This window comes from Macrobrachium rosenbergii, chromosome 16 (genome assembly GCF_040412425.1).
Source record: "Macrobrachium rosenbergii isolate ZJJX-2024 chromosome 16, ASM4041242v1, whole genome shotgun sequence".
NCBI lineage: Eukaryota > Metazoa > Arthropoda > Malacostraca > Decapoda > Palaemonidae > Macrobrachium > Macrobrachium rosenbergii.
Genome location: NC_089756.1, coordinates 60,838,362 through 60,859,031, shown reverse-complemented (window position 1 = coordinate 60,859,031; position 20,670 = coordinate 60,838,362). Strand labels below are relative to the sequence as shown.

General features: G+C 37.1%; 1 long non-coding RNA gene across 1 annotated transcript; it reads right to left on the bottom strand.

Moving 5' to 3' along the window:
* Window positions 1-13,034: 13,034 nt before the first annotated feature.
* On the bottom strand, window positions 13,035-17,523 carry LOC136847467 (uncharacterized). The gene is made up of 2 exons (XR_010855760.1): window positions 13,560-17,523; window positions 13,035-13,213 (listed from the first exon to the last, which is right to left on the bottom strand). It is a non-coding gene; the product is annotated as an uncharacterized lncRNA (long non-coding RNA).
* Between the last annotated feature and the right edge of the window lie 3,147 nt (window positions 17,524-20,670).

Genomic DNA, 20,670 nt, shown 5'->3' with positions numbered 1-20,670 from the left:
TGTTAGGTTTCATATAGCATTTGAGTTAATAAAATGCTTCATAAAATACAGTAACGTACTCGGTTTTAGTATGAAAAAACATAAATAGTACTGTATGTATTGACTTTGCGTATAGCAGGTTGAACTTACAAACAAAATGAACTTAAGAAGAGCCATTAGGAATGTAACTCGTTCATAAGTAGAGGAGTATCTGTACAAGTATTTAAAAAAGGGAGAAAATCAAAAGAACTGCTTGAATGACTTCAACTTGGATAATTGAAGATGTACTGCAACAAGGTGCAGACTAAGAAACTCAAAAGGTTTTTCAAGCACACAGATGTTGAAGATCTTGACAAAATCATTTATGAGTAGTTTAACATTAAGAATGCACACAAATTTCAGGGCCCAAGCACTTCAGGAGTAGGGAAGAGAGTTAATCAAAAAGTTGAACTTGAAAGAACTGTGCAAGTTTTTGGAAGGAAGGCTGACGAGATTTAAAGTTTTCTATTTGATAAGAAAATTAAATGTTTCAAGCAAACGTTAGTTCACAGACCAGCCATGAGTGGAAAAATTTAAATAAAAGTAGGCCAGTCTGGTCAAGAATTTAAGTTTGGCTCAGACAAATTATAATGCCGATGGAAAAGGTTGTTTCTCTCCCTACAACAACGCTGGTATGCATGGCAAATATTTTTGCTCAAGGGTTCAGGAAAATACTGGAAATGTTTTTTTAAACAAAAAATGCAGTTTTATTAGTTCTAAAGCATGAAAATCTAAGACCTTTTTACTTCTGTGATTCTTAAAAATTATTCATACCATAAAAAGATCCTATAATGAATAACCCTTGCAGGATAACTACTAGGGACAGTAAGTTTGCCTAAATAAGGAGATACATTTTGTTTTACTTGTGCAGCTTCATATGTGCCCATTATCTATACTTACTAAGTGTAAATTATATTTACCGCCTTTTTTATGCTTACTGTTCTGCATCAGTCAAATGGCTTTTGAGTTCTTATTCTAAACTTCTCCAGTTATGTAAAAAAATATGTGAAATAAATAATAATTAAATTTTAATTCAATACTTTTTCCCTTCTTGGAAGGGAATAAAATAATTCATGGAGTCAGGTAAATACCGTGCCACATTATACATATTGCCTATATACTTACTCCAAAGCAAATTTCACTCTGTGGAGTAGCACACATGGGCCAAGAACATCGGTGATGAAGAGAGGTATGTCATGTATCATTTCACTTGATACAGAAGGGGACCTATGACCCCTACTTGAAGGGTTACTGCAGCAAACGATGATGAGATGGATAGACGGGGAGGATCATCCACAACCCTGCAGTGGTTACTGAGAACTTTTGTTGAATGGTTAATAATACGCGCATACCTAAAGAAGGTGAAGATGCATTGTAACCAAAGATCTTGAGAAGCCAATGTCTTAACTCCAGTGTCTGCATGTCATTTTTTTATGCCTCCCATCTTACCATTGTATTACCATGGAGCTTAGACCTAATCTTTTATCTCCTTGTCATATCTTTTCATAGTAGACACTATTTCAAACCCAGTATCCATTGACAGCAAATGCACAACTCAGTTTTCCTTCCATTTGAGTGGTAAAATCCACATGCACAAACAGGAATAGGTGAACAGATGTCCTCCTTGATCCAGAGTTTGATTTATGAAATTTAAATTGTTAAGCCAAGCACTGGGGTACTTTCTTCACTCAGCAATTAAGACAGTGAAAAGAGGGAGTTGGAGTGGTTGTACAGCAAGAATATATAGAAAATGAAGCACATGGGTCTAAAGATGTAATTTGGTGGTGCTGGACAGCAAGAATGAAGAAAGGAAGTGCTTGAAATAGGGAAAAAATATTTATCAAAAACAAAATACATTCAAAATAATCCAAAAAATAAGTAATTATGCCTTCTGAAGACACAGTCTCTGAAATGTTCTAGCCCTTTATCTTGTTGTTCTATAACATTATTTTCAGTTACATGTAATCCCCATAAAGCGTTAAAAAAAATCCTCATTTGGATCAAGTTACTTAATTAGGAGGCTGTCGAAACTTTGACAAGAGAGATTGTACTTTTCCGCAAGTTGTGGTATAGTTTCATGTATTCTTTCTGAATTTACATAAAGTGGAAATGCATATCATGTAGAAGAAAGATATTACGTTTTGTTGTGTTTGTATTTAGTTGTGAAAAGCATTGTGTTTGGCTGTTTCTTGTATGTAATTGTAAGTATACTTATAATAGTGCTCAAGTACCGGTCATGGGGTGTTTGTTGTTCTGGTTGTTAGTCGAACATTTGGTATTGGTAGGCGACGGTCATGAGGGCAGTCTGGTCACAGCTTTAGTGCAGTGTAGTTGTATTTAGCAGGGACTCAAGAAAGGGGAATGCAGCCACAGTTGTCGGTGCCTTCAAGTCCACTTAAGTATTCCTTCTCATCTTAAAGTTCATTTCGGGAGATTTCCTTTAGGAGATATGCATATCTAATTGTAGGGAGAATTTCTTGGAGTGTGCTTTGGATGAGGGTTACGAAGTAGAGATTGTGCTCACGCCAATCCCCAGTCTCATCTCAAGTTAGGCTAAGAATATCTAATGCGCCATTTGAAATAACAGTAAGTTTTTATCGTTTATGTCTTAGATTAATATACACAAGGCAATGCAGTGTTTTAAGTGCAATTTGGAATATGAGTGAAGTAAACTGGATGTCGTAGTATAAGACTTAGGCTATATTATGATTAGGTTAGTATGTTTCAAACCGTTTAGCCAATACGATTACACTTACGATTTGAAATGCTCTACTTGTTCTGAATGAGTCGGAATAGAGGCAGCAAGATATGAATGCTTCCCTGTGGTCTAGGCTAAGCAAGGGCTACAGTGGGACAAACACATTCAGTTTGTTGTGTTGTTTGCACTTTTTTGTTTACTATGTAAGTTTTTAGCTTTACTTTCATGAACACCATTATTCACTTTTTCACACATATCACCAGTTATTTAGCTATGGGAACCCAAGTTTTTAAGACCTTATCTGCATTACTATGGGCATAATGAGTGAATAATGAGGAGGAGGAACTAGTTACAGGTCTGGTCTGGGAGCATCTGTCACTCTGCCAGCATAAACTTGCTATGCTTGGATCTCTCAGTCTAAAGCTAGAGACCTTATAAACAAGATGGTGCACTCACAGGACCCTCATTTTAAAAGTATATGACACCATTTTTAGTGAATAACCAATGGCACCTCCTAACAGGCATGGGCTACAGTTTGCATTCGCTTATGTTTTCCTAAATAAAATACTAACTTTTGAATTGCCAATTGCATAGTATGTGAATTACTTACCTTGCAAATGAATAATAAGCTATACAACGATAACTTCATATGCCCACTTGTGATGAAATAGGAATGCTTACTATATCTATGAATATGATCTATGGTATGATTATTACAGTGCCATAATATTCATAAATAAAACAGATTTCTGATCGATTAAGCTTTCAATTAATCTATTTCATATATGTCTCCAGTCTGGTATTAAAATTTGTATCAAGTTTTTTAATATATTTATCAATTTTGCAAGATGTAAATTTTAAATTCAGTACAGGACTAATACTGTAATATTTTTGGCCATTGTAATATTGCAGTAACCCTATACTACTTTTAACAATTATAGTCCCAAAATGTAAACTTGTTTTGAAAAATTCGTAAAGCTTTCAATTGGCTGTCAACAAACAATAAAAAAAGAAATCTTTGTATGCTGTAAAATATATATGAATATACCTGGGCATAAAAAAAAGTCTGCACTTCAGGAATGACCTAACCATGAACTTGCCCATGTCAGGAGAATGTTCTGGATAGGCTACACATTTAACATATGTAGCAGCACCCTCTTCTCAATCAAAAACAGCAGAGCATTTAATATATGACTTACAGAGTAATTTGGTGTCATTTGAATGAAATACTTTTTCCGCTCTGGTCATATTCATAAGAGTTTGGTTTTCCAAAAACAATAAACTCACCTTTCCTTGTTTTTCAGGAGGCCGAAAAAGTGAATGTTACTGTATTATGTTTTATCTGAGCAACCAAAGGCAGTACAGCATAACCCACAAATGGCACTCCATGTGTGTTAGCTCGCATGCTATGAGACCCAACTGCCATTGATTCAAAATGGCGGCAGGCGAAATGCACAGGCTCACATATAAGGTCTCTGCTAAAACTTGTTCATAAGATTCCTGAAACTTCTTGCTACTGCTGAAATTCATGTGATGTCTATAGTGCAATATGATTGGAAATAACACAACTGAAGATGGTGTATTAAATAACTACTTAGAGACATTTACCTGGAAAAGGGTTAAGAATTCAACTGCCTTACATGTTTTCTAATGTGCCCAAGGTAATGCACGGATGGAAGTAAGTATATCTTAGTTTAACCAGACCACTGAGCTGATTAACAGCTCTCCTAGGGCTGGCCCGAAGGATTAGATTTATTTTTACGTGGCTAAGAACCAATTGGTTACCTAGCAACGGGACCTACAGCTTATTGTGGAATCCGAACCACGTTATAGCGAGAAATGAATTTCTATCACCAGAAACAAATTTCTCTTGTTCTTCACTGGCCGCTCGGAGATTCGAACTCGCGACCATCAAAGTGGTAGCTGACAACGGAACCCGCTCACCCAGCGAAGAACTATGCACGGATGGAATATTGATATCTTTTGAGGTAATCAGACATTTAATTCAGCCATGAACATTACAGCAGAGTTGGAGGGGCTTTATTCTATGAATATTCATTAATGAGACAGAGGGAGAGGAGTTTTAGGGTTTAATGCCTAGAAATAAAGTCATAAAAGAACTACGGGACCTTATGCAAACATCTCGCCAGTTGAGGGTGGGTGAGGAAGAAATTAATGCTTGCGCTATAGTTGACACGGAAGTCCCATAGCGATTTTATTGCTGAAAAAAATCTAAAGAAAAATCTTGTAGACATGCTTTTATTAAATTGCACTAAAAAGTAAAAATAATTTTTTGAGACCCACCGGGATTTTCTTACAATTAATCATGTCTACAAAAATAAAAGCGTGGGCCCCAAAGTGGAAGGAAATGCTACAAGAGAAGAAATAGATTTTTTTTATTTCTTGTAGCAATTCCTTCCAAGTTTGGGGCCCACGCTTTTATTTCTGAAAACATGATTAATTGTAAGAAAATCCTGGTGGGTCTCAAAATATTATTTTTTACTTTTTACTGCACTTTAATAAAAGCATGTCTATAAACATTTTGTTATATTTTTTTTATTTTATGCTTTTTAGTTTTGACAGAAATTTTGAACAGTTTATGACTGCAGTTAACAAAATTGATATCCGTTTACGGGAGAGGGTGAGAGAAAGGCGAAGGGGGAACAAAGGGAAGGGGAAATGGGAGGGGGAAGGGGGAAGGGAGTAGGAAGGTGAGGGAAGGGAAGTGGGAGGAGGGGAGGGGAGGGTGAAGGGAGGGAAGGGGAGGGGAAGAGGAGGGGAATAGGAAGGTGAGGGGAAGGGGAAATTGGAGGGGGGGAAATTGGAGGAAGGGGAAATTGGAGGGGAGGGGAAGGGAGGGAAGGTGGAACGGGAGGGGGAGTAGGAAGGTAATGGGAAGGGAAAATTGGAGGGAAGGGGAAATGGGAGGGAGGGGGAAGGAGATGGAAGAGGGGAGGGGAGTGATGGAAGGGGGAAAGTGAGAGGAGGGGGGAGAAAAGAGGAAAGGGGAAGGGGAAGGGAGGGGAGGAAAATGGAAAGGAGATGGAGGGGAAAGAGGAGGGGAGGGTGGAGGAGGAAGTGGTAGGGGAGGGGGAGGGATGGAGGAAGGTTGAGGGGAAAGTGGCGGGGATGGAAGTGGAAAGAGGGGGAGGAGGAGGACACAAGCTAAATTAACACTTGATCATGTGCTCTGGAAGGGGAGAGGGGAGGGAGAAGGGGAAGGGGAGGGAAGGTGGAAGTGGAGGGGATGGAAGAAGGAAGGAGTGGGAGGACACAGCTAAATTAACACTTGATCATGTCCTCCGGAATGGGGAGAGGAGGGGATGGAAGGGGAGGGATGGAAGGGAGGGGAGGGGATGGAAGAGGGAAGGGGAGGGGATGGAAGAGGAAAGGGGAGGAGGAGGACTATTAGAGTAACGTAATTTTGTGATTTATTTAAGTCAACCTTGTTCTAGATTTAAGTTATTTCTTAAGGCAGTTAATGTTAAGTGTGTATTGTTTTGTTTTCGGTATAGTTTCTCGCCTCCTCCCCGCTCACTTAATTGCTTGAACTATCGTTTTAACGATTGGGGTTTGTTTATTTTTCGAGTGCGGCATGACTCCTGTGAGGTGACTTGTGAAGGACGGTGCTCGGCCTGGGGGAGTTCGGGCCGTACTTTGCTTCCTGACACTTATACAGCTGGCGATTGTTGGAGAACCTTCTTGCATTCTTACATCCTGAATCTTGCTTTTGGAGCTGCTCTTCGCAGGAACACTTCTGTCACCTGCGACGTCGTGTGACCTGTGTCTGACGCTGTTGACATTGTCACCTGCGACTTCGTCGTACTGCCACCTTAGTGGATACATTTCCCTAAGGTATTGAGTGCCATCTCATTCTGTCGGCAACTGTCGCATCAGTGTATCCCCGAGGACGCCTTTATAAGCTGCTGTTGAGGGAGCAATCTGGCTCGTGAGGTGTCAAGTAGGGAGACAGATACCAGGTAGGAGTTTATCTTTGCGTTGTCGGACAGGACCGCCTCCGACCCCCTGTACCAGTGGTTACCTGTGTATTCCTGTACTCCCTCGTTTGCAGAGCTGTGATGCATCGGATCACGACTTCCTTAAAGGCACTTTAAATTTATTTTGGATTACCGCTTCCCCTGTTTTGTGTGAGGAGTTTGTTAAATTTTTATATATATATATATATATATATATATTTTTTTCTATATAAATCTATCTATAAATGCTCAATTTATAGACTCTGGTGGTCCTTATGGCCTATAGGCCTTGGTGTTTGTTATGTTTAGACTGTAATTCATAGGTAGGAATTTAAGTGTTTTCTCCCTTTTATCCTTCACCTTTTTTCCTTTGCTTATAGTTATAGGTATATTTTGATTTTGGCCTGGCCAGCCATTGTATGGATATATTCCGATTTAGTTATATTCTTGTGTTCGTTCTCTCTTCATGATTCTATCTAGGGCTTAGATTTTTTAGCGTTTAGGAATCCAGTGGGATTATTTGAGGACTAGTCTACGTCCTCTTCAGTCACAAGGTTGACTTAATTTGTTGTTTTTTTTGTGAATAAATATTGTTGAGTTTTCCCTTTTGTTTTCGTCTTCACTGACCATATTATGCTGAGTATTTTTGAACATCACTGAGAGTATAAATAGTGCAATAAAAGACCTGCACCACGACCTCTTATAAGGGTGCGTAACAAGGACACAGCTAAATTAACATTTGATCACATACTCCGGAAGGGGGAGGGAGAAGGGAGATGGAAGAGGGAAGGAGAGGGGAGGGAAGGACACAGCTAAGTTAACACTTGATTGGATGCACCAGAAGGGGGAAGGGGAGGCGAGGAGAAATGAGATGAAGAGGGGATGGGAGCGGGAGGACACAGCTAAATTAATACTTGATCATGGCTTTGGAAGGGGAGGGGATGGGTGGGGGGAAGTGGATGGAAGCAGGAGGGGAGGGAAGAGGAGGGGAAGGACACAGCTAAATTAACACTTGATCGTGTGCTGGGGAGGGGGAAGGGGAAAGGGATGGAAGAGGGAAGGGGGAGGAGTTATATAGAGGATAGATTCTACAGAGTCAATGAAGTTGTGAAAAATCCAAAGTGTTTCATACAAATCCTGAGATACTGGGAGAGGTCACTTTAGAGTCCCTAGGGGCCACTGCTGACCTACTGATTATGTAAGGTTGTATTGTCACTGGGATTGAGTAACCATGCAAAATTTCAAGTCCATCGGACGAAGAGAACAGGCCGAAAATTGAGTTACGAGATTTTAGGACAGACAGACAGATGCAGAAGTCAAGTTATATGAAAGCATGTAATAAAAAGGACTCATGACATTCATTAAATTTACTGAACAATTGTTATATATGAGTGCGCCCGAGGCAATGGGGTTTGATATCATTCGCAATGAATTTATCAATCAGTGCGAGAAAGCCTGCATACAAACCAACTTAAAGTCTATTTAAGTACTTTCAGCACCAGTTTTGTCTTCCCATCATTCGTCCAATCCTACTTCTGATTTGCCTCACCGTCGATCTCTCACTCACCTATTTCTACAACCACTCTGTCCCCGCTATCAGTGGCAGTCTCCTACAGGAACACTGATTTTTAACCGGATATTTTTTTGTACACCATATAAAGTAGTGTTAAATGAAATATAATTTTTAGGTGTATATTGTGTAGCATGGGCTAACCCAATGGAACTTGATAGTGGCCAAAGTATCAAAAAAATTGAATTCAGTGCAACTTTAAGTGAAATGCTGTCATTTTAAGTGTTCATCATTTATTATACCTTAGTCCACCCTGTCAAAAACTTACCATGGTACATAAGGGTACAATAAGAAGCTTAAATAACTGCTTCGTGACTTCAGCACTGTACTTCAGCACAGCCTTTGAGGTCATCAAAGTATAACTGAGTACAGTGCTGTATCATTTCTCTTTTTTCTTTAATATTTCTATCATTTTATTAGTTTCTATATATTGGGATTGGCTGATTCAAGTGATTTTCAAACTTTCGAAGAACACCCATCGTTTATTAGTAAAAAACAAATTACATTTGTAAAAAAAAAATTGACAAGAATTCTTCTAGCATAACTACAGTAGAATATTTAGATAACCAGCACAATCTCACAAGGGAGCTTATTGTACACTTCAAATTTACAGCTGACATTTACCCTTAACCTCAGGCATTTTCAAATCAAATCATAATAGCATTCAATTTTTAGTTAAATTCTTTCTGGTCAGGAGGCAGTGGGAATCTGCTGTCTTAGCGTTGGGTACCAGCCTGGGACATAAAGAATACCTGGTATGGCTGGTATTATTTTTCCTGGCTTACTGATAGGCTGCTACATCTGCCCTAGGAAGATTGGTCCTTATTCCCGCTATGTAATTTTCCAATATCTCTTGCAATGCAATAATCCAGTTTCATTGAGTTTACTGAAGTTGGTTCATGCTTGAGCTGATGCCAAATTTCTGTGTAAGAGTTGGAAGCAAAAAGCCTTCCTTATTAGTAATATTAAGGTTGTTCTTTGCCTTTAGAATAAATAAGGCCTGAAGTATTTTCAGCCTCGCTGAATATGGGGAGCAAAAGTAGGAAGCAAACTGATTCATTGCAGGTATTATATATATAAGGATATATAAGGCTTCCAATCATTTCAGGCTGTCATAAGGCTTTGAATCCACCAAATAGCTGTCTGATGGGTCTTGAACTGTGCTAACATCCATGATGAAGATGAACAGCCCCTCCCTGTACAAGGCAAAAGAGATGTTTTCTTAGATGATATTATGAGGGGTCTTTTCGTCTTGTTTATAGTTATAGGATGTGGACATGGTCGCCTGGTAGCATAGGCAACCCTAATAACTTTCTGTTACATCCTAAGTCTTGGGTTTGTTGTCAATAACTGTTCTTCCAGGGTTTTCCTGATATGGCCATTGACATCCTTGTTGGTAAATCTGTAGTTGACCAAAACTTGCGCTGCCTTGTCAAGGTCCAAGTGGATGTCTCTCTAAATCCCAAATGAGTGGTATCCAATTGGGTATTCACTCTCCGTTCAAGCACAGTCCAATGTTGATTTTCTTTGTGTAAACTGCACTTTGGATCATCTTAATGTCCAGGGGATATTTAAAATACTCTACAATTTTGGTGTACAGGCCATCCATCTTTTTCATAAACTTCTTGCACTTCTTAGGCACAGAAAGATATGTATTCAGACTCATAAAGATTAGAAAATGGTATCCCATAGTGCAGAGTTTTGATTGGCAACGTTCCCCCTTGCAGAAAAACAATATCATAAATAAATTATCAAGGGAAATTAGAAGAATTAGTATATTCATGATTTACCATATTCCTCACAGCCTCAAGCTCAAGACATGCTCATCATATTCTTAACAGTACCATTACAAAAATAGTTACCTGGACCTCGACAGTAGATCTTAAATTTTCTGCAGAAAAACAAATAGACTCATGTTTTATAAAAATATCAGAAGGGCAGTGGAATAACCCGATACCTTTCTGCCAAACTGCACACTTGAACTGGAGAGCACACATTTCACTCATTAAAACCAAAAAATAATGCATCAAGCATGTTAAGAAAGCTTTCCAATACAACTTCGGGTGCTGAAAGACTAACCATGATGCTTCCATACAAAGCAACCGTTCTTTCTACTTTGGGCTATGGAAGCCAGAAATATAAGTCAGCGTTGTAACTTGTGTTAAGGTTAAGGTAGAATGTCAACTGTAAACTTCTTGATGAAGTTATCTTCAACCTTCCTACAGCAAAGAAAAGAAAAATAAAAGACTGTGAATGCTTTGGTAAAGCTCATCGTGGGGTAAATTATCAGTCCTTTTAAGTAAATCTTGTGCAAAAGAATGGTTACTGCCTATATGTAAAATTGCCAATAATAGTAACAATAATATTTCTCTAATCCTCAATCGTTTCTTGCTTCAACCTAAGAATATATGATGAGCACTACTTAGGGAAAAAGAAAGACTGACTGACATCTAGTATCCTTAAAATGAAGTTCCTACAAGGTCAGACACGCCACTATACCCAAAAAGTACAAGCAGAAGAATGTTCTCATTGAAAATGAGCAGAACTAAATGCAATCAACGGAAGAGGGCTTAGTGAAGAAGAGGATGGTAAGAATTCAGCAATCCTATACTATCCGACCACTGAAATGTTGACGACTGTATATCTTTCTCAAGTACTGTCAACCATACCCTCCAAATGACAGAAAACCTTGTTGGAGTCACATGGTTTCACAGTAGAATATTTATATTCTAAGTTGAAATTTGTAATGTGCAAGGGACATTGATCTTTCCTCAGCTTAAATGTAAATATCTCCTTGTATATTTTCTCTTTTTCATCGTTACTTCAACCTCTTTCATATTATACCAGCTAAGCTGAACACCTCTAAAAAATCTGAGATTGTCTTCAACTCAGGTTGGAAGGAAAAATATATGTTACATATGATATTATTATTACCTTAAATGAGCCTTTAAAATAACGTGGTTACAAATAAAGAAGGCAGTTCATGCAGATAGTTGGGCGTTTCCTTCGTTCAGAAAATTTCATAAAGATTACGTGTCGAAAATAGAAGATAATTTTTGTAGAAGAATATACCCACAGGAATAATAACCCAAAATAGAATTACCTTGCAACTGAGGTTTACATTAGTATCAGGAAATGAACGGTAAACCTAATATAAATTTGCTGGTCATATGGGAAACTATCCTTCATAAATATGGCCACTCGAAACAACATTAATGTATATGATTCTGTTACCCAATTATTTACAATGTGAATTTATGACTAAGCTAGTTATTAGTCCGAGAGCAATGTCACCTGAAAGGACAAGAGAATACAATATATAAACATAACTGACCACAAAAACTATTAAGAATCTTAAGTTCGGAAATGACACGCAGGAAAACTTCAATAGGCAACACAAGACACTAAGAGTTCGCAATGATAACCTTTAAGACTGACCACAAAAACTATTAAGAATCTTAAGCTTGGAAATGACACGCAGGAAAACTTCAATAGGCAACACAAGACACTAAGAGTTCGCAATGATAACCTTTAAGAATAAGTCCTATTTATTCTTGGTGCTCACCATTGTCGAACCTTGCACAAAGGCGTTGCAGATGGACTTTGGCAGATGGTCACAGGAGGGTGAAGGAGACCAGGGACCCCAAGATATGTCTTTATCCTAACAGAGGCATGGCGGAAGAATATGCACAGTATGGACCAGAGAGAACCATAGAGAGGGCCGACTTCCTATGTGCAACGTAATTTGGCCGCCATTTTGATTGTGTGTAACTGGAGCTGCAGTGACAGCAACGTTTTGTAAACAAACATGCTCTGAGTGCACTGTAACCCACTGTGAGGCAACAGTTTGTCTTTATGCTGGAACACAACACACTGCCAATGTTTATTTATTTGACAGCTGTTATGATTGTTCATTTTATGGACGTATTACGCAGAATTTTATACACTATCTTATTTCTGAAGACTACTGGCTGTTTCAAAAGACTACGTGCCTCATCTACCCTATTGTTACCTGATGGAGTAGGAGGTGTAGATGACAAACATTCTAACATCACTAAACATTGTTGTACCTTACACATGTAATCCTCACACGTCTCAACCTCTGCTTCAAGATCTCCATCCTCAAACTCTTGAGTGTCAACAAATTTACGAATCTGAATATCATTATCTAATTTAGAAAGCTCAATCTTGTACTCGTCTAAGCTCATCTTTACTACTGCTTGCTGAGAGCTGTTAAGCGTTTCATACGTACTACATTTGTTATGAGCAAGAGTTACACGGGCTCTGATGGTTTTACGCCGTGCAATCAATAACTTTAAGTCCGACATTATAAATGCTAATAAAAAATGCACTGGCTAAAATTTAATAATCACTATGCCTTAAAAACTGCAAGAAAAATTATAAATACACCAACACAGTATACTAAGAAATGCACTAAGAAAAGGCAAAAAGGTTCTAAATAACCATGCACAAAAATGCAACAAAATCAGGTAATTAAATCACCAAAATGCTATCAAAAATTGAAATTAAGAATAATACCGCCAAATATAAAATGCCGCAAAACCACGATATTCAAAAAATGCAAAACTTAAAATTTCTAACGTTCGAACAAAAATGTAAACACGCAAGGGGGTGGGAGGGGACCCAACACCAAGACGAAAACAAGAAATAAACGGCTTAAATTCGAGTAAGTCCCTGTTCGGGCGCCATACGCAGAATTTTATACACTATCTTATTTCTGAAGACTAAAGGAGTAAAATATATGCAAAAGATATAAAAGAATAACCTATATTTTATAATACATCGCTTCAGCACCTCAACAAATAAGCTCCCCAATGTACACTTCGTCTTGGTGTTGGAACGAAAACAATAAGGAAGACAGACATCCGTCGCACTTCCAAGTTAAGATATTATAAGAAGTGCACCCAGAAACGGACCATTCCGCGTCACCTGCACATAGAACGAGAGAAAAGCACTATAAAAACAGCAAACCAAACTTGTGAAAACATCCAAAAATATTACACTTAAATTATAAAAGTCTCGAGATTCCAAACTTCAACGCAAAACACTCAATTTACGAATCTCACCAAGTCAACGAGAACTATCACTCAACCCAGCCATGATAATTTCGCTATTAAACATGGCAAAAACTGTAGCCAAAGAAATAGGCCAATCCAACGTTCTAAAAAAATAATATTAGCAGGATTTAAAAAATTAATTATGGTTTACTCGAATGGTTGAGGAATATAAAACACAAACCAATAAATAAGGCCGGGTAACCTTACAATTAGCTAACCTGTATCTTATATCCACCGGCAAGCTGTCCGTCTGCGATGTTATGCAGTAAAGTCTCCGTCCTGATGTGGGTCCCATGAACTATTTACTCTCGGTAAATCATCCTAAAGTGTTGCCAAAATATATAAATAATCCCAGCGGCGGCGAAATCCGTCCTGCTCGAAAGGGCTGATATCTTCAAAAATGATTACAGTGTGCACTTCTGGTCTGCCACTGCTTGAATTACGTAGCTCTCAAGAAAAAGAAAACTTTCACCTCTCCCGAAGATCCCAACACTATTCTGTAAAAGGGCAATTCTTCGGCAGTAACTAGTTAAACTAGCTGGTTCGGGGAGCTAAAAGGCATTACAGCTACTGTAAGGTAATAATGGCCTTTAATGAAGTTAACTGAAACCACTAACTAGAAAAAATATGAAATTTTATATTGCTTATATTATTTTTATAGAACAATTTTAAAATTAAAAGTTAGTAAAAAGAAAATATAACTAATATTTTGTACACTCCACCAAGAGGGATGCAAATTTTTAACAAGAAAGAAATTATAAAAAAAATTTGCATCAAAAAGAAACTAATTTTTGAAGAATTAAGAAAAAAATTAGCATAAAAAATATTTAGAGGCCGGGGAAACCACGAGCCACTAAACTAGATCATTCATAAACAAATTCTGGGTTTTTCTTTTACTCATTAAAGCAGCCTTTCTTTTTGATCGAGGTCTAATATTGTTAACATCCTGTTTTATGTCAACTAACCTATCAGAGAACTCAGGGTCAACCTTTAAAATCGGAATAAGAGTAGAGGCATGTCTTTTTACAACCTCCCTTGATTTACCCTTCAATACTACGGCTCCAGTTACTTCACCGTTATCATTTTTAGTTATTTGCTTTACCATAGCCATGGGGTAGTCATTAGGTTTAGTATGCACTTCCTTAATAAGAACAATATCATTCACTTGCAAATCAGTGTTAGTGACTGGAATATAACGACCCTTTCTATCAACTGCCTGAGAAATTAACGTTCCTAAAAACTCACCATGATAAATTTCAAATAACTCTGAACGAATTTTCCTTAATTTAGCATACTGATCCTGTATAGAAGTGGAAGGATTTACCTGATGCCCATAGTCAGGATCCTCGGATGGTATGCAATGCAAATCAGGAATTAAATTTAAGGAGGTTAATCCATATCCCCTAATAAGATGCTCAGGAGTTATGGGTTCAGGCAGTTCGTCAGAAATATCTCTTAAAGATTCCTTAAACGCAATGGGTCTCCTATTAGCTAAATGAATGATATTAGCAACGAAAAATTCAAAATCAAAATATGATAAAACATTATTCTTAATAGATCCAAAAAGAAGTCTCTTAACCAATTTAACACATACCTCAACCAATGACCCTAACGCACTACAACCTTTAAAGTATTGCTGAAAAGATAGAGGTTTTACATTATTGTTTTCAAAATAAACTTGAACTTCTGGATCTTGTAAAAAATCAGTTAATAAATTAAATCCAGCAGTAAATTGAGAACCTAAATCACTTATACATAATTGTGGTACTCAAATTCAAAACAATGCATCTGAAATGCGCGCAAAAATTCTTTCATAGAAAGATCATGACAAATTTTAAGGTTGATAGCTCGTGACCATGTACAGGTAACACAAAGAAGCCATACTTTCTCCTTTTGCTGATTTTTCTTAACATAAAATGGACCAAGGTGATCAATAAAAATATTAGCAAAAGGAGTGTGAGGAGGATTTGACCTGAATTCACGATATTGACTTTGATTTAACTTAATAGTTCTAGCATTGAATCGTTTGCAATGAACACATTGTTTTAAACACTTCTTTATGACAGAAAAATGGCATGGAATGTAAAAAATTTTTCTAAGTTCAGAAAGGACTGCATAACAACCAGAATGAGCAAGCTGAACATGAATGTCATTAACTATGATGTTTGTTAAGGCACTATTCTTTGAAAGCAAAATAGGAAATCCTTGATTGGAGTTCACGTGCCATTTTTTAAACTTACTCTTAACTCTAAGGACCCCTTGTTGATCCATAAAAACATTGAACTTTGATACCATGGTTGGAATATCATCTAAGGTTTTACCTCCAACTTGGAAATACCGAATAACATCAGAAAAATGTCTTCTTTGATCCTCTCTAATAATTTGACATGTGGCCTCTACCAATAAATTAGGTTTTTTATTAATAGGTATCTTAGCTTTAATTTTCCATAGTTGAAAATAATAAAGAACTCTACGTTGCAAAAGAACCAGTTTTCGAAAACTAGAAAAGTTACATGGATTCAACAAAGAATCAGAAATTTCTAAATTAGCTGACAAACTAGTCAAAGGAGAAACTGAACTAGGTTCGTCAGATTCTGCAACATTATTACTGCTATGCTCAACTAATGGATTTGGAACAACAACTTTGCTAAGATCCTGCCCAATTTCCTTAAGTAAATCAAGATTTGGGCCCACCAAAAAATTAGATTTCAAAAGTTGCTTATACGATAAACACCTTGTGACACAATCTGCAGGATTATCAATACCTGGAATAAACTTAAATGTAACAGGCTTAATATCGCACAACTTCTGAATAGACTGTAATCTATTGACAACAAAGGTGGATCGTTTTTGCAGTTTGTCTAATTTAGCCACAGCCAAGTGTAACCAATGAATGCAACATAGTGAATCTGTATAAAGACTAAGATTAACTATAGCCACAGGTTTAATGCAAGAAGGACCAGACAAATCTCGGTAAATTTCCATCAAAGTTTCAACACCCAAAGTTATGGCATTTAATTCCAAAGAAGGTATAGATTTATTCTTTAACTGCAAATTAACCATTCGGTTTTTAGCGGTTACCAAACTTAATTTGCCAGTTTCAATACACTTAATATAAACAACACAACCATAAAGTGAGTGACTGGCATCAGTGAATGCAATTAATTCATATTTACATTTTCTAGATCCAACAAATCTAGGGATCTGAATAGTTGGTGCAGAATTTGCCTGCTTGCAAATGCTCCTCCACTCATGTTGCAAATCTGTTGACAAACTAGTATCCCAGCCTAATGACCTATCACACTGAAGTTTATGCATAAAAAGACGGCTGCGATTCAAAATTGGCATATTAAAGTTAAATACATCAAACTGAGAAGCCAATGACTTAAAAATGGAACGTTTAGTGTTTGCTTCAGCATTTAAATGAATAGGATTTGTGTAAATTGTATCCGTTACACGATCCCACTTTAATCCTAAAAGTTTTACTTCTTCACTAGAAATGTTCCCATACTTCTGATTAATTTGACTTTGCAAGTCCACAAGGTTAGTATAAAGCTGTTGGATTTCAAATTTGTAGGGAGAAAAAATATGTGGTAAATTATCATATGACCACTGGAGTTCATCAATGGAATCAGTAGTAATGGCTCCATTATCCATATATAAAAGCCCATACATAAGATGCTTCAAACCCTGCAACATGGGAGGATCATTCTTTGACATAATTACCAAAATGTAGTAAAGTGAAATCATTAACAGAAAAGGGCTGCATCTGAGTCCAAAACTAAGACGAACATTTCGGTACACAACAAGAGAATAATCATGTTTATCAACGTTCTTGTACCAATAAAACAATAACTTGCTTTGGTCCACGTCACTCAAGAGCAGCTGGTTAAATGCCTTCTTCAAATCATATAATAATAAATAAGATCCAAACCGGAGATGCAAAAAAGCAGAAGAAAGTTTCTGATTAAGGGTGGGTCCTGCAAACATAGCTTATGAGATACACTCAACTTTTTCTCACAATCTTTCTCCCATAAATTACTAAGAAATACAATACGACACTTCGTGGTCTCCTTATCAGGCTTAAAAATACCCATATGTGGTAAAAAAGAGTATCCAGGATGTTCTTCCAAATATTTCTGAACATCATCTACCTTAGCTATTATACCATCCCTAACCTGCTCTTTAATTGTTTGATCCATAAGCTGAAGGTGATCATTCTTCTTAAGCTTTGCAAAATTAGAGTGAAGTATCTGCCTAGACAATCTCTGGTTTTTTGATAGGCAATGATGAAACCCTTTTGTTCCATAAAAGAGGAACAACAATCCTGCTGTCTAAATCTTGGGAGATATTATTCAATGAATAATTAATGAGGGTATCATGAACCTCAATGCTTTCCTCATTATAAACCTGATTATCATAGTAAATGTATTTTCCACATTCTTCTTCTAAAATTTCATTACTAGCTTGCTTAAGTTTGGACCCAATAAGTTTACCTTTATCATCTAAAACACAAAAATTAGATTGCGTGGAAACCGATGAAAAATCTAATTTTTCCAAATCTGGAAGTTATCAAGAGGTTCAACTAAACTAGAAATTAAAAATGCATAACTTTCTGTAATATTACTCGATACAAAATTATAGGATGCAGGGGGTGCTAAAGGCAAACTACTCATATCACTGTCTGAAGATGCATAGGTTGGCAGAGATGATATATCATTTAACAAACTGTCTAAATTACCAACCAAAAGTACACCTACAGGAGAACAAATATACAAAGAGCTATTACCAAAACATACATCCCTCCCTGCAATACATCTAGCTGCATCGGATCCTAAAATAAATTCAATGTTTCCAATCTCCCGACTCTCTTTACTTAGAAATGAATCTGCTAAAACATAGCCCTTATCCTCAAATTTTTGTACAATTTTACCAAGGTTAGGCAACTTCAAATGTACGTTAATATTAGGAACCACCAAAGCAGGGATTTTAAACAAATGCTCACCGAGTTGGAGAGGGACTTCTACAAGTTTACTTTGATATAACTGAGGCTTATTGAATCCTTTAATAGTTAATTTTACATTCATTTGAAGGACTTTAAACTCATGAGATGCCTGCAACCTTTCGCTTACAAATGAACTTTGTGACCCCCTATCATTTAGAGCACGGTAGCAGGAATTGCTGACGTTAAATGAAAAAGTGGGAAGCACCGAATCAAAACTTAAACTTTGCAAAACTACAACCCCACTACTTGCTTCCGCTTTACTTGCACTAGCACTATTTACATTGTCAACAGCTGTATTAGTATGTGAACCGGAAAAACCACGAGTACACAAAAATTGAAAATGCCAGCCGTAACAATGAGAACATTTCTTCCTAAACGTAAATTTACAAGAGTTTGCTTTGTGGTTTAATCTAGCACATCTCGTACATCCATTCAGTTTACCAATTCTATCAATCTTTGCTTGGGGAGTTTTATATCTTGTACAATGAGAAATAGAATGTCTATCAGCATCCGAACACAAAGGGCAATTCTCAAAAATATTACAAGACTTTGTATTGACTGCAGCAGCAAAACTAGAACTATTTGTTTCTTTCCCCCTTTGAGGGCTTCTAAACTTATTCACTTTATGTGGTTTATGCTGCACATAACGCTCATTTGCAGTGAAAAATTATCCACAATTTCCTTAATGGAGGGCTTATTCTTACCAGTGACATGAACTAAATGAGTTTTAAAAGCACCGTTTAAACCATTCCATACAAAATACTGTGTAGTACCTCATCTACACTCAAAGATAAAGACTTAAACGATTCCTGAATCATTTTAGTTTTGGAAATGAATTCAAATGGATCGTCATTATAACCTAACTTAAGCTCAGTCAGCTTCCTGATAGTTTCAAATTTAAGGTTCTCAGGAGAAGCAAAGGCAGCACTTAATCATTCTTTCGCATCCTTGTATGTCTGCTTATCTACTTCGAGAGAGTTCAGAAGTGTCTTAGCATTACCAGAAACCTGCTGTAACAATAACAATAACAAATCCCTATCAGGGTAACTGTATGAAGCAGTAGTAAGCTCAAACTCTCTTATAAAAAATCTTCTCCCTCAGTGCTAGAATATTTAGGTAACGGCGCTACTGGCTGTTTCAAAAGACTACGTGCCTCATCTACCCTATTGTTACCTGATGGAGTAGGAGGTGTAGATGACAAACATTCTAACATCACTAAACATTGTTGTACCTTACACATGTAATCCTCACACGTCTCAACCTCTGCTTCAAGATCTCCATCCTCAAACTCTTGAGTGTCAACAAATTTACGAATCTGAACATCATTATCTAATTTAGAAAGCTCAATCTTGTACTCGTCTAAGCTCATCTTTACTACTGCTTGCTGAGAGCTGTTAAGCGTTTCATACGTACTACATTTGTTATGAGCAAGAGTTACACGGGCTCTGATGGTTTTACGCCGTGCAATCAATAACTTTAAGTCCGACATTATAAATGCTAATAAAAATGCACTGGCAAAATTTAATAATCACTATGCCTTAAAAACTGCAAGAAAAATTATAAATACACCAACACAGTATACTAAGAAATGCACTAAGAAAAGGCAAAAGGTTCTAAATAACCATGCACAAAAATGCAACAAAATCAGGTAATTAAATCACCAAAATGCTATCAAAAATTGAAATTAAGAATAATACCGCCAAATATAAAATGCCGCAAAACCACGATATTCAAAAATGCAAAACTTAAAATTTCTAACGTTCGAACAAAAATGTAAACACGCAAGGGGGGGGAGGGGACCCAACACCAAGACGAAAACAAGAAATAAACGGCTTAAATTCGAGTAAGTCCCTGTTCGGGCGCCATACGCAGAATTTTATACACTATCTTATTTCTGAAGACTAAAGGAGTAAAATATATGCAAAAGATATAAAAGAATAACCTATATTTTATAATACATCGCTTCAGCACCTCAACAAATAAGCTCCCCAATGTACACTTCGTCTTGGTGTTGGAACGAAAACAATAAGGGAGACATCCGTCGCACTTCCAAGTTAAGATATTATAAGAAGTGCACCCAGAAACGGACCATTCCGCGTCACCTGCACATAGAACGAGAGAAAAGCACTATAAAAACAGCAAACCAAACTTGTGAAAACATCCAAAAATATTACACTTAAATTATAAAAGTCTCGAGATTCCAAACTTCAACGCAAAACACTCAATTTACGAATCTCACCAAGTCAACGATAACTATCACTCAACCCAGCCATGATAATTTCGCTATTAAACATGGCAAAAACTGTAGCCAAAGAAATAGGCCA